General features: G+C 31.2%; 1 non-coding gene across 1 annotated transcript; it reads left to right on the top strand.

Moving 5' to 3' along the window:
- Nucleotides 1-4787: 4787 nt before the first annotated feature.
- Trnas-gga lies at nucleotides 4788-4861 on the top strand. The gene has a single exon. It is a non-coding gene; the product is annotated as a tRNA-Ser (tRNA).
- The last annotated feature ends 3868 nt before the right edge of the window (nucleotides 4862-8729 follow it).

Raw genomic sequence — 8729 nt, 5'->3', positions numbered from 1 at the left:
ATCGTGTGCGAGTCACATGGATATACGGACGGCATTAATGCCAGTACGATTAATTTTGGGCATTTGAATTTGGGCGGCTGCATTCCTAGTCATTTTTAATTGGTTTGCTATACATTATTCAGACAGCACATGGATATCCTATGGATATCCATAAATCATCCGTTTTACGTCATTCAGTGGACGTTTGTGGGATATCCGTTTATGAAATTGGAGGACATGCTAAAGTTCCCGACATGCTAATGTCCACAGGATATCCGATGGACGTTCAATGGACATATAAAAGTAGCATCCGAATTTGTAATTTACAAAATAATTTTGTAATTTGTAAATTAAAAGGATGAAACATATATATCCAGACAGCACAAAATATTTACAAAATATTTATAGGATTTATTTGAATATTTTATAAATATTTATCAGAATATTTCATAAATATTTTTATGACCTTAGCTTCAATAAATTATAAATATTTATCATAAATATTATAAAAATATTTATTAAAATATATACACTTATATACTTTTTTCTCTTTTCCTAAACTTTTCTTAAATTTTTAAAATACATATGATTTTAGTTTTTACTTTATATTGTTTCACAAGCTACTTAAATTCAAGTTAAATTGTACTTCGAAAATTTGCTTATCATCGGCAAGATTCGAACCTGAGACTTCTGGTTCTTGAGTCGTTTACCTTACCTACTGCGCCACTATCACTCTGACTAAAAGACGCTTTGTATTGTATACTGTTACGTCCACGATAGATAACTATATAGGGAAATTTGAAAGTAGTGAAATCAGTGACTTACGTGGACGGTCAACAGAGTGATGACTCCGCTTTTGGGTCACTCTGCTTTTCACCGAGTTTACCCTGGGTCTCCGGAGTCTGGCGAAACGATTGATGAATCTGGCGAAAAATCAGCGGTGCTTGTTCTCCTGGCTCGGCCTCGGATGTTCCGATACTACGCGGGTTGATGCGGCCCGCGATTCAGAATTTTGATTTCGCAACGTTTGAAATATGAAGGGCAAAAGTAATTGCAACACAGTCGGATTTTACGACTAATTATAATATTCTGAATAGGTACACGAAAGCTACCAGAGACTAATTATGAGAAGAGAATAATTGACTTCTCTACAAATGCGCGCGTTTTTATATGTCGCTTTGTCGCTGAGAGTCGTTCTCCGATTGGTCCATGGAGTTATGGCGAGGGAAGAGATTTATTCCTTTGCATGATGTCACCGCGTCGGTGTTCTGAGTGGTGTTTGGGATTCGGCTTTCATGCTCCTGTTTATGTTAGCTTATCGCACTGAGCGATAACGGTTTTTTTAGGTCGATCCATCGATTTCAAGACTCTCCAGCAGCACGCAGCATTCGGCATTTTAATTATAATGTTTTAACGTTCGCGAATATACATATGCGCACGTACTTACATCTAGTAACATAGGGATAAAATGTCTAGTGATGTCTGAAATCAGACAAGTCGGCCTCCCGGTCTATAATAATATATTATTAATGTTCTAAAATAGATCCGGACGTTACAATACATATATTGTATCCATGTACGAAAACAAATTATTTATTTATTTATTTAAAAGAAGAGAATAGATCTTTTTAAATGTAAAATGTATGTTTAAAAAATATGTAGAAAGTATATTTAAAAAATATTTACTTGTTTTAAAAGTAAATAAAATACAAATAAATCATTTTGTAAATTTAAATAAATTGTTTTCTGATGATAAAAGAAACTTTAATTTGAAACCCAAAAAGATACTTTTAATATTAGAAAATAATTTATTTAGATTTATAAATTGATTTACTTGTACTTTATTTACTTTAAAACGAGAAAATATTTATTTAAACACAATTTTTATATTTAAAAAATTTTCTTCTTGTAAGGAGATCATTTTTTTTTCTAGAAATTCATAATTTTACAGCTTATTTTACAAATTAAAAAAAATATTACTTTATGTTTATTACGTTTTTTAAAGTGTAAGAAATATTTTTTAAGTTAAGAAATTATATTTAACCAAATATATTTCTTTGATTTAAAGAATTTTTTTTAATATACGTTACCAATTTAAATTTTAATCTTCTAATTTCTTCATTAATTTAATAATTATAAATAATTACATTAATTTTTTCATATATAATATTTATAGGAATATTTACAAAATATTATTACAAATATTTATTTTTTGTTTACTATAAATATTGTATAAAATATTTAGCCTATATTTTAATAATATTTTGAATAAAAATACTTTAATTTTGATACTTTTTTTATGTATATAAATATTTATAAAATATTTATATAATATTTTTAAAAAATAATTCGAAATAAATATTTGTGAATCTTTATTATAAATATTGTGTGTTATCTGAGTACACTGTTAAAACATATATAAAACCGTTCTCTAACATATTCTGAATTTTGTTTCATTTTGGACATATATAAAAAATCCATAAGATATACTGATGAAGATATCCGTTTTATGTTCAAAATTGGATGTCCTGTGGCCGTCCACTTTATATCCCTGGACATACGGACGTAAAATGGACATGAAATGGATGTCCTATGGATGTCCTGTGTTGTCTGGAAACTACGCGTGACGTCTCATGCACAATAGTACACCTTTATATTTACATTATGGACAGAGCATTGTGCCGAAATCGTATTGACAGACGTAGAAAGAGACGAGACGATGTGTGGGTAGGAGTGGTTTATGGAGCATGAGGCACTTATTATAGAATTATATTATTTTAATTAATTTTTTTTATAACAGTAAGAATATAGGATATAAGAAAAGGATGAAATATAAAAATGTACGATGAGATTTTTTTGTGTCGCTAAAGCCCATAAGGCCGACGGTCTTTTCTAGTACCTCGTCGGTGCTTGAACTTAACACTCGGTCTATACTTACTATGTTTATGCTGGCCACTCAGACAGGTTTTGTAATAAAATGGCGTCGGTCACATTGTGAAATAATTCCGTGTGTTAATAATATGTTTTTATGATTGTTTTACACTATTGTAAATGAAGAATTAATTCATCTTTGAAGTAAGTGAAACTATTATATCGTTACTTGCATATTAAATGAATGTATAGTAAAATATATATTATCCCACACAGCAGAAATATCCAAAATATATCGTAGGGATATCCTAAAAATATATTTTGGATATGCGATATCTTCAAGATATCCTTATGATATATTTGGGACATTCCTACCTTTATAGAAATATCATACTAAGAATCATTGATAATTACTTATTATCCAGTATTTTTAATACTGAAAATAAGTAATTATCAATGATTCTTAGTATGATATTTCTATAAGAGTACTATATAGAACATATCTCAAATGAATGGAGGAAACTTAGAGTTCTAACTTTAAGAAGTTATTGATAAATTATATGATTATAAATAATTAAAATACAAATGTATATAGGCAGGAGTCAAAATACCGAACTGCTGTGTTATTGGATGCAAAAATTATTATCAAAACGGATTTTCTATGTGACCGTTACCAACAGATCCTACAAGGAAAATGACATGAATATAAAAAATTAATAAAAAAGACATTACTTTTTAAATTATTAAGTTTATAAATGATTATTATACTAATAAACTGACTGTTACGATAATTAAACATCTATGATTATAAGTATTCCGTCATTTATAATATCCTTCCTCTGTTTAAATTTGCCTTTTTTTGTCCTACTTCTTATTGGTGCTGCCCTTTTATTATAAAAATTAAATGCAGCCAATAAGAATATAAACGGTCAGTGGCCAGACTCTTATAGCGAATTCGATAGCTTGCACTTAGTGCGCGTTAAGACTTGTTTACAGTACATTCTTATATTTAAGATCGTGTCTTAAATACATATTTAAAAACATTTTAGTTAATAAAATGATTCATAAGGATGTTGTACATATCATATTACGATTAAAAATATTTGAAAATTTATTTAAGACAATCTTTAAATATAATAACATACTACCCTTATAGAAATATCATACTAAGAATCATTGATAATTACTTATTATCCAGTATTTTTAATACTGAAAATAAGTAATTATCAATGATTCTTAGTATGATATTTCTATAAAGATATGAACAAGCCTTAATGCGCATTCAGTACGCACTAGTGCAAGCAACCAAATTCACTATTATATAGGGTGTCCCGAAACTACGGGATGTTATTTTAATAGCAGATTCTTTAGAACATTTTAAAACGAAAACTTTGATACAAAAATATCGAGGCTATAATAGTTTTTAAATGGGAAGCGATTATATTTCACCAATAACAGGACTGAGGTTTTGCACGCTCAGGCCCACACGAAAAAAAACCTCCATTAGATGTCCATAGATTATTTATAGCTCCACCAGACATCTATCTCCACAGTCTCAAAGAATATTAAGATGTCTTAAAGATGTCTAAAAGACGCCTAAGAAATTTGTGGACGTCCTATTCATTTAACAAAAAGACGTCTTAATGAGTTAACTAATAGTGAAATATTAATGGCACATAAGGAGCTAGCACGGATGTCTTAGTGCTATTAAATACTAATATAATTTTAATATTAATATGATTGTGGGAAGATAAAAATGTCTAGTATGTCAAACGCACATATCGAAATTTTCTCTTCGACTAACGTACGAGAATCAACCTTCCATACTTAGACCGATCTTTGAGTCCCAAATTTAAATATATATTTTAATTAAAATCCCTCTCTCACCTTACATCTTAGAGAATTTATAAACATTGTGTTGCGAGATTACTGTCGAAGCCTCGGTGGCCGAATGGAAAGGCGTCCCGCCCGGAAAGTGGGGAGGTTCCAGGTTCGAGTCCTGGCGGAGGCAGTTTTTTCGCAACATATATAAAAAAGGAATCTATTTGAGTCTTCAGTTTAATGGGGGTTTGGGATTTTAATTAAAATATATATTTAAATTTGGGACTCAAGGATCGGTCTAAGTATGGAAGGTTGATTCTCCGCGTACGTTAGTCGAAGAGAAAATTTCGATATGTGCGTTTGACATACTGGACATTTTTATCCTCCTACAATCATATTAATATTAAAATTATATTAGTATTTAATAGCACTAAGACATCCGTGCTAGCTCCTTATGTGCCATTAATATTTCACTATTAGTTAACTCTATAAAGGAGCGTTCTATTATTTCGGAACGTCTTAATGACATCTTTAAGACGTCTACCCGACAAAAACAGGTACGTAGAATCCACGTCGCTATCACGTGGATCATCGATGTCGACATACACGTGGGAACATCGAGTGGATTATCCGATACTAGAATCCACGTGGAAAAGAAAACAGATATCCACGTCGAATCCACGTAATTTATATGAATCACGTGGATGGGCATTTTCTCAGTAAAAATTAGATATTCCTGGAATATTTATAAAATGTTCCTAGAATCTAAAATTAACATTCCAAGAATATTCCAAAATATTCCGGAATATTCATAGAATGTACAAAGAAAAAAGCGCAAACAGTTTTACTTTTTTACAAATATTAGCAAATTGGTTAAAATAAAGAACTAGTCAGCGTTTGCTGATTTTATTTGAAATTTAAGATTACTTGATTCCAAATGTTATATCACACTTAAAAATTCTCACTAACACTGGGATTCGAACTTGGACCTGAAGCACTTTTGGATTATGAACCTATTGCTTTAGACACTACACTACTTCTTCAATCGATAAACGTCTTATATTTTCTATATATATATTGCAATTAAAGCAGTAAAATAATTTTTTATGATTTAATTTTAATAAAAATTATATTTTTCATATATTTATTGTTAATTTAAACCTTAACTAATAAAGTGAGGTCTACGAAATACCGCACATTCCATTTCGGTCTTAAAATTTTTATAGTAAAATTTTTTTATTACGTTATATACACGTCGAATTTACGTAATTTACGTAGACTACATAGATGGGCATAGTATGATTTGATGAATTATTAAATCTGTAGTGTAATGAATCATTATAATCTGTAGCCAATAGAATCTGTATTTGCAGTCAATTGCAACTTACGCTATTGAGGTGCTCTTCTATTATAATAAAAGCTGTATTGTCCAGAACATCAAATCACATTGATGTCAACATAATGTCAAAATGAGAAAATGACTGAAAAATTCACTTTTCAATCACGATTCGGTCATTTTTTTTACCCATTTTGGCGTCATTGCGTTCGCTTGTTCTACTTGGGTATGGGGATGTCCCTAACAACACGGGGACGTTCTGAGTAGATCGCAATGCGTATATTGCGATCATCTCAGAATGTTCTCATATGTACTGCGATCGACTGAGTACGTTCTGAGTACGTCCCTATGTCTGGGGTAGCAGCTACTATAGAATTTCGCTGCGAATGTCGTGCGAACGTTCGCAGCGATGTCGGCAGTCTCAGAACGGAATGAAAACGGAAAGGTTTCAGTACATCACGTATATCCCTTATAGAAATATCATACTAAGAAATACTGAAAAATTATTAGTGATTAAATATTACCAATAATTCAGTAATTTTTTGGCCAGTACTTAATTTCTGGTGAATACTGATAATAAAATCACTGTTGAATATTAATAGTAATGAAATACTGAGAATTATTATGCGAAGGTAAAAAATGAGAAAATCATCATGTTTAGAAAAATATACTTATATATTTCTAATTTTCTCATTTCTCATAAACTACTAGATATCGAAGGTTGTTAAATATATTCCAAACTTTCGTGAATCCTTCTGCGATAATTTCAATCCCAAGCGGTATACCACCGGTCACCATTCTGTCCTGACTCCGTTAAAAGTGTTGTGCTTAACCTGACGATCGAGCGGCACGCGGCGATTCCCAATGACTCCAACGATATTCTTACGATTAACGCATATATAACGTATCCTTAAAGTGTTCATAGTATATTATAACATACTTAGCAAACACCAAATAATAGTTACATAATTTTTACTTGTTGTTCATTGGATAATTTGCTGATAGATATTGAAACAACGCAACATTCGATATGCGATGAATATTAATGTAAAGTAGTGAACCAGTGATAATTACTTTTACATTTTTAACAAAATGTTATAATGATTAATCTAAACAAAAAAAAATTAAAAAATTTAAGAAAATCCAAATTAAACAAATCGAATTACTAAATTTTGAGAGAAACGCTTAAAAAATATTATTTAAAACAATAGTTGTTTCACCCTTATAGAAATATCATACTAAGAATCATTGATAATTACTTATTATCCAGTATTTTTAATACTAAAAATAAGTAATTATCAATGATTCTTAGTATGATATTTCTATAAGAGCATCAAATGACATGGTTTCTTTGAACGAAATAAAAGTTTTATTTTCATCATTTTAAAAAATGATATTTCGTTTAAAAATATAATATTTTAATTAAATAAAAAAGAACCACAAAATTAAACAAGTACGAATATTAAATCTAAAGAGATTATTTTCTCCGAAAAAACAGTATAACCCTAACAGCACGGGGACGTTCTGAGGACATTCTGAGTAGATCGCAATGCGTATATTGCGATCATCTCAGAATGTTCTCATATGTACTGCGATCGAATGAGTACGTTCTGAGTAAATACGCGCGCGATACAAATGCATACGTATCATTTCAGTCAAACCTGAGAATGTACGCACGCGATAGAAAAGCATACGTATCATTCCGTATCCCTGAGTGAAATCTGAGAGAACATTCGCACGTGAAAGAAAACCGAATGATACTATAAGTGACGTTCTAGCGTTCAACTTAGTACGTCACAAATGATCACAGTACAATGAGTACGAAAATGGGATGATACGCAGTACGTCGCGTGCTGTTAGGGGTGACTAACATAAAATTTACGTTGAAGATAAAATACCTCGATTTATCGGGGACAAATCAACGTTGCATCTATATCGATATTTCGTGGATACATGTCCGTCCACGTATTCCAAGTCTCGGCCTAACTGCTGTCACGACAAGACGTGTTCGAACACGTTCGGACCGTGTGATTTTTTGGAACGTGTCTTGGAATTTTCCAAGACTTTACTCTCGATATAGATCTTTAATGGGAAAAATGACGTTGGGGCACTACTCTTAGAAAGGCATAGAGCCAAATATTGAAGTTGAAGTTGAAGTCCACGTATTCCATGTAAACTACGTGGATTCATGTGGAGACAACGTACCTGTTTTTGTCGGGTAATGTCCCGATTTTAGACGTCTTATAGAACGCCATATTGAACATCCGAAAGACGTCATATAAGACATCCAAGAGACGTCCAAGAGATATTTTTTCTCGGATATTTTGGTACAAATTTAGAAAAATTCAGTGCAAAATCATTATTAACCCTTATAGAAATATCATACTAAGAATCATTGATAATTATTTATTTTCAGTATTAAAAATACTGGATAATAAGTAATTATCAATAATTCTTAGTATGATAATTCTATAAGGGAATCAAAATAGATTAAGGAAAGTATATTGAAATATTTTACTAGATTTGAGGCTTTCACGGCCATTGATACAATGTCTAGGTATAGTTTCCGGAATGGAGCCGTGTCTTGAATCAACGATGTGCCGACGTTTCGCAAACGTTGCAGTTTGCATCAGGGCTGAGAACTCTGATACTGAGCTCCCTTGGATAAAAGTTGTCCTCATATGCCCCCCTTCCCCCTTGTGTAGATTGTGTTAGGGAGTAG

The sequence above is a fragment of the Odontomachus brunneus genome, unplaced genomic scaffold, assembly GCF_010583005.1.
Source record: "Odontomachus brunneus isolate Ranch 3 - 2012 unplaced genomic scaffold, Obru_v1 Obru_scaffold_217, whole genome shotgun sequence".
Classification (NCBI taxonomy): Eukaryota; Metazoa; Arthropoda; class Insecta; order Hymenoptera; family Formicidae; genus Odontomachus; species Odontomachus brunneus.
Note: the sequence above shows the minus strand (reverse complement) of the source record. Positions and strands in the feature narration are given on the sequence as shown.